The sequence below is a fragment of the Rhinopithecus roxellana genome, chromosome 14, assembly GCF_007565055.1.
Source record: "Rhinopithecus roxellana isolate Shanxi Qingling chromosome 14, ASM756505v1, whole genome shotgun sequence".
Classification (NCBI taxonomy): domain Eukaryota; kingdom Metazoa; phylum Chordata; class Mammalia; order Primates; family Cercopithecidae; genus Rhinopithecus; species Rhinopithecus roxellana.
This window is the reverse complement of record NC_044562.1, coordinates 117,672,212-117,679,082: the sequence shown is the minus strand read 5'-3', so window position 1 is coordinate 117,679,082 and position 6,871 is coordinate 117,672,212.

Sequence of the window (6,871 nt, the reverse complement as noted above, 5' to 3'; positions counted from 1 at the left end):
AACATTAAGAAAGGGGCCTTCACATGCATGTCCAAGATGAGCTAACTCCAGACATTGCCAATACGATAAGTCAGATAGATATGTATGTGGAATTAGAAGTTCCTCTTGCTGTTTGTTGATTTATCAGGCAGGACGGGCTAGGTAATGCCATCGTGACAAACAACCTGCCAAACCTCATGGGCCTAAACAATTCTTACCCGTGCTGACTATCCAGCACAGGTTGGCAGGGGGACTCTGTTTATCCTCATCACTTAGAGACTCCATTTTGAGATGAGAATCAGGGAGGGTGGAGGAGAGGGAGGAAATATGAAATCCGGAACGTCTTGTATTAGCAATTAAATGCTATGACCAGAAGTGCTTCTTGTCATTTCTTCTCACATCTCATTGGTCAGAAATAGTCACATGGCCCTATTCAAATAGGAGGGACTTGGGCTGGGCACGGTGGCTCATCCATGTAATCCCAGCACTTTGGGAGGGCAAAATAGGAGGATCACTTGAGGCCAGGAGTTTGAGACCAGCCTGGGCAACACAGTGAGACCCCATCTCTATTTAAAATGTAAATATATATATATATGCTTATATATCTCTCTTTTAAATCTAAATATATATTTGATGATTAGGAAATTCTGTCTTTTCAAAAGTTAGGAGAACCAGATATCTCTGAGTCAGTATGATAACCAGCATATCCTACCTGTCCTTCCTGTCTTACCACCAATATTTAGTTCATTCCTCTTCTCACACAAAATACACTCAAAGTCATCTCATCCTTAAGGGAGCAAAACAAAAAACAAAAAGTTCCATCCAATTGTGATATTAAATTCAAAGTGCATGAATCCTAAGTGCTCTACATCAGGTCTGAATGTTACTCCTCTTTATGCAGAGACCCCCACGCATCCAATATAGAGTAGTGGAACTGGAATAAGATAATTGCAATAAACTCTTACACTTGGAAGGGGAAAGAATGGGAGACACACAGCAGTCACTGGGCCAAAGCAATTCTGAAATCCCATTCAGTAGATGTGTGCTCCATACTCCAAGGGTGTGGAATTTGGATTAGGTCCTGATTCCACTCTCTAAGAATTCTCCTGCTCATTGTCATTATGGCTCTTGAACATTCTTTTTTTTTTTTTGACATGGATTCTCACTCTGTCACCCAGGCTGGAGTGCAGTGGTGTGATCTCAGCTCACTGGAACCTCCGCTTCCCAGTTGAACATTCTTCTTTTTCCATTATTCTTCTTGACCATACCTAGAATGGGCATTTGAAATCTCTTCTTGGAATCTGAAAAGCTTCCCTAGTGCACTTCCTATGATCAATGTTTGTGACCAAAATTATTAAAGTTTTGAATAGTCATGTTCTCTTTAGTCTGGAGTGGTGGTTATTTAGCTGGTAAAATGGAAAACTCAATAGGCATCTTGTCTATTTTATTCTGGCAAGCTTACACATCCACAGTTCTTTTCCAGACTTACTTTTTAGAGTTGCTACTATTCTCTGCTTTCTTAGCCTCATGCTTCTTTCACTCTCCTCATTTAATTACAAATACTTTGGGTCTATCAGGCCACACTTTTGCTTTCATTTCCTTGAGCTATTTTGTCCAATTGAAAGGGTTTACTGTATTCCACAACCTTAATTGCTGTTTTCACTCTGAGAGATCTTAACCTATTTAGAGATTTACACCTTGATTTGATCCCCGCCATAAACCGGAGTTCTAATCAGTCTTTGTTATTCAACAGGCTTCTTGGTTTTATCGTTTATTATTTGGGAATGAGAAATGTTTCTTCCAACCCCATAAGCTGGAAGTTCACATTTCTGGATTTTCTCTATTCCCTTTCATTCCTGCTTTCAAACTGGTCAGTTCTTGTCTAAAGTCATTTCTTTCTTGTATTACTTTGTTAAATGCACTCAATGATAACAGACAAATGCTAGTAACTTTCTGCTTCCCATACTTAAAAAAAAAAACTCCCAAAACCACAAGCTAATTAGGTACATTATCTGCTTTCCAAGCTATCACATGACAGTTTTACAAAGTACTTTTATACTACATAATGTGGGTCACCTCCTTCTAATCTCTGATGTCTATTCTCTTATTATCTGCCACTTGGCCTCTAAGCCAAAGCCATGTATTTCAAGTAGTGTTTGGATTGTGTGTTTTTCTCTTGGCCATAGTAGTACTCTACTTCAGAATACCAATTTCTGTATCAATCAGAACAGGCTATGTGATGCTGATGTGAAAATGTTTAAAATTTAAAATTTTAAAATGTTAAATCTTTTTAAATTTCAGAGACTTAAAACAACACACATTTATTCCTTCCTCAAGCTACATGGTCATTGATGGTTCAACAAAAAGAGCTCTGCTCATGGTAAACACTTAAGGACCCGAGCTCACGGCAGCCACCATCTTTACTCTTGCTAGATGTCATGGCAGAGGAAGAAAAGAGCTTTGCAGGGTCTTTAACTGGTGATTAAATTTTTGGCCCAGAAATGATACTTGTCACTTCCACTCACAACTCAGAACTGAGCATATGGACCTACCCAACCATAAAGGACCCTGGATGTTCATTCTTACCATATGGTTGGAAGGCAGAAAGCCAAAACTGCATGGAGAATAGCATTAGTGATACCTGCTTGGTATTAAAACAGAAAAGATGCTCAATCTTGAAAAATACACATAGTATAATGGAGATAATAAGAATCACCAAAAGTACATCTTCAGAGATAATGGTGAATATTTTTGTGTTCTCCTTTCCATTCTTTCTTTTTCTCCCTAACCACATCACATTTAATGCTGTAAATATACCCGTATCTCCTATGCTATTTGTGACTTCCTTATTGTTGGGAATGAGGTTGTTTCTAATTTCTTCACACTTATAAATATTCTGATGTACATAAGTCCTTATATGTCTTGGTATATAAGTCATTTTCTGCAGTTCTGACCTACTTCAAGGTGATAATTACTAGGTTGAAAGGCAGAAGGATGAAAAACTCTTTTAAGGATCTTGTTAAGTCATGCCAGAATTGCTTACTAGAAAGGTAGGCATTGGTTTGTACTTTCACTAACAGTGTAACCAAGGACTATCTCATTGCTCCATTTCAGCACTGAATCCAACTTACCTAAACATGTTTTCTTTATTCTATTTTTGGAAATTTTCATAACACATCCCAGGGTTTTACGAAAATAAGTAATTACCAAGATACAGGTGAAACATCCTGTAATGGGGTTTGCTTTAGTTTTTTGGTATCACAAATGAAAAATGTTCAGGAAAATATTGATTTTATTTATTTATTTATTTCGAGACAGAGTCTTGCTCTGTTGCCCAGGCTGGTTGCAGTGGCACAATCTCGGCTCACTGCAACCTCTACCTCCCGGGTTCAAGTGATTCTTCTGCCTCAGCCTCCTGAATAGCTGGGACTACAGGGGTGTGCCAACTCGCCCGGCTAATTTTTTTGTATTTTTAGTAGAGACGAGGTTTCACCATGTTAGCCAGGATGGTCTCGATCTCTTGACCTCGTTATCTGTCCACCTCGGCCTTCCAAAGTGCTGGGATTACAGGCATGAGCCACCGCGTCCGGCCCTCCAACTTGATTTTATTAAAGCTTCAAGACAGAAAAGTACAGTGAGGCAAGAGGCCTTATAATTAGGGCTATAAGATGTTAAAAGATATTGGGCCGGGCACGGTGGCTCAAGCCTGTAATCCCAGCACTTTGGGAGGTCAAGACGGGCAGATCACGAGGTCAGGAGATCGAGACCATCCTGGCTAACCCGATGAAACCCTGTCTCTACTAAAAAATACAAAAAAAACTAGCCGGGCGAGGTGGCGGGCGCCTGTAGTCCCAGCTACTGGGGAGGCTGAGGCAGGAGAATGGCGTGAACCCGGGAGGCGGAGCTTGCAGTGAGCCAAGATCCAGCCACTGCACTCCAGCCTGGGCGACAGAGCGAGACTCCGTCTCAAAAAAAAAAAAAAAAAAAAAAAAAAAAGATGTTAGAAGATTTTCTTTGATGCAGTTTTAGTTAGTAATATGCTGCTAAAATAATTTTGCCACATTTGGAGTCCTCTTTCTTCAAGGGTGTTGGAATAGTTTGGCACATATATGATTAAAGGTTACTCTAGGTCATGTTCGATGGCACAGACAGGTTGACCTGAATTCCCAACTCTAATCCTAGACCTCTCATCATTTTCTGGAAGAGAATGGAGACTTCAGTTATGAGTTAGGGAAAGCAAGAAAGACATTCAATGTGAGCAAACATATAAAGATATTTTCAGAAAGGGGCCAGGGCTATTAAGATGGTATAACGGGGTGATGAAATAATGATTAACAAGGAAGATAGACTGGGTGATGAGAGCTAGTCTTTCTGAAGAGAGGTTATTGTGTTGGAAGCTGAAAGACTGAGGGGGCGTGACTGCCCTCAGCATTCCTTCTGGGTGGCATACTCAGTTTGTCAGTTTGCCAACATTATGCATTTATGAGAACAGTTTGCTGTTTACTCATACAGCCTCCAATGGTATACTGAGTTGATCACGACCCTCAATCTTTCGGCCTCCAACATTATTGTAGCTAAGACCCAAGTGACAGCAGGAGCCAGTCAAGTGAAGATCAGGGCGGAGCTATTGAGGCAGGGACACAGTACACAGGTCAGGCAAAACTCCCAGGCTGACAGCTTGTTGTGACTGCAGCAGAGGGTCACGGCAGTGGTAGGAGATCTGGCCAGAAAAAAAGGATTAAGGTCATTGTGGCTCAGGTGAAAGCAATGAAAACAATGAAGTATTTAAACAGAAGTCGAATCTGATTCACATTTTAAAAAGATCCTTCTGGGTGTGGTAGCAAGAATGCAGTGAGGAGCTAGAGAGGATGGAGACTGGATGAGGATGGAAGGGATGCTGCTGGAAAGAGGGACTGATACTGGGTCCCTCTGGAAGGCCTGTTGTTGGGGTATATTAAGAAGGATGAGGAAAAGAGAAATCAAGGACTGGGTCATGAGCTTGAGCTCATGGGTGGACAGTGCCGCCAATTCTTGAGGGGGAATTAAGAAGGGGAGAAGAGTTCTACTTATTAAATTTCAGATGCTTGCTTGACATTCAAGTTGGCACTTAGATACATACATCTGGAGAGAAAATATAAATTGGGGAATTACATACAGATCTACCTCATTCTGTTTTTCTTTTTTTTTTTCTTCTTGAGACAGTATTACTCTGTCGCCCAGGCTGGAGTACAGTGGTGTGATCTTGGCTCACTCTGTCTCCTGGGTTTAAGCGATTCTCTAGCCTCAGCCTCCCAAGTAGCTGACATTACAGGTGTGTGCCACAGGCCGGCTAATTTTTGTATTTTTAGTACAGACGGGTTTCGCCTTGTTGCTCAAGCTGGTCTGGAACTCATCAGCTCAAAGTGATCCGCCCACCTTGGCCTCCCAAAGCTCTGGGAATGCAGGTGGGAGCCACTGCCCCCTTCCTCATGCTGTTTTAAAATCTTCATAGCCTTGTGCCTTACTGATATACCATCAGCCATATAATAAATAGCTCCATTCAATGATAAACTAGGTGGATTCCAGTTTATAAAAAAAATTACTACCTGTATTTCAAGCAATGTACAACTAAAATTTCATTGTACAATATCTTAGTGCCATTTGTGCACTATAACTTCAAGTTCAGTTCTAAAAGTGGAATTGCTGAGACTAAGAATATGTGCATTTTACATTTTTTTGCACTTTACATTTTGATAAAAATCTTTAGAAGTATGTGCATCTATCTATGCTTGCAGCAACTCTGATGCTTTCTTACATTCAGGCTAACACTTTTTAGTTTTGCAGTTCTAGTTGTAGAAAAATGGTATCTTATTATTTCGATTTACATTTCTTAGGAGTGGGATTGGGTTTCTTCATATCTGCTAGCCATCTACCTTTGTTCTTCATGCATTCATTGATTTGATTTTGAAGTTTGTCCAGAGATTCCCTGTGTCCCCATAGGTGCCATTCAGGGGTCCTATACTAAGGCATGGACAAGGTGGTGAGCTCTCTGTTGGCAGGGACCTGGTGCTTTCATCCTGTATCCTTAGCACCCGGTAGAGGTCCAAGAGGGCTCCTGGTCTGGGCTGGGAAGGTGACCACCACGGGGTTGGGGGTTGAGGTGGGGGTTGGGGAACTGGGGTAGGTTGTGCAGAGGAAAAGGCACAGGTGAGGGGTGGGGAAAGGGGAAGAAGGCTGGACAGATCATAAGGGCATAGGAAAGACATTCAGATTTCACTGAGCGAAGGGCTTTTAAAAACTGATGCTAGAAAAACTTTACTTGCTGTTGCAAAAAACCATCTGTGTGAAGTAGAAATTGGTATCAATAACATTATAGAGAAAACGTTCTAAAAAGTAAAGGTAGCTGGATGTAAAATTCTGGCAGCAGTTTAATATCCTAGATGGTTAGGTTGAGGCCAGCAACTAATGGGACAAAAGCCTTCTGTATGGGAAATTTTGGACAATTATCTGGAGAAATATTACAGTGCGCATAAACCATAAACCAAATTGAATTGTTTTCAAAAGTGTTGTAAAGTTTCATGTAGCAAAAAGGTTTTAGCCACATGCCCTTCAACTTCATGGTATCCAATATACAAACACAGAAGACAGCATGCATGCAAGATATTTAACTCCCTTACATGGTAATGCACGCCATTCAAAACTGTCATTACATCTAGGGCGCTCTGCGACTACGAGATGACTGACGTTATGAAAAGCGTAGCCCCCCAGTATCAACACAGGAAGGCGCCACCACCTCCCATGTGTTTTCCCTTTTTGCGTTTTTTCTTTTTTAAAATCAGCTCTGCTGTTGTTGCTGCTGCCTAGCAAAACGGGTAAAAACAAAATTGCAATCATTTATGCATCACCCACAGAA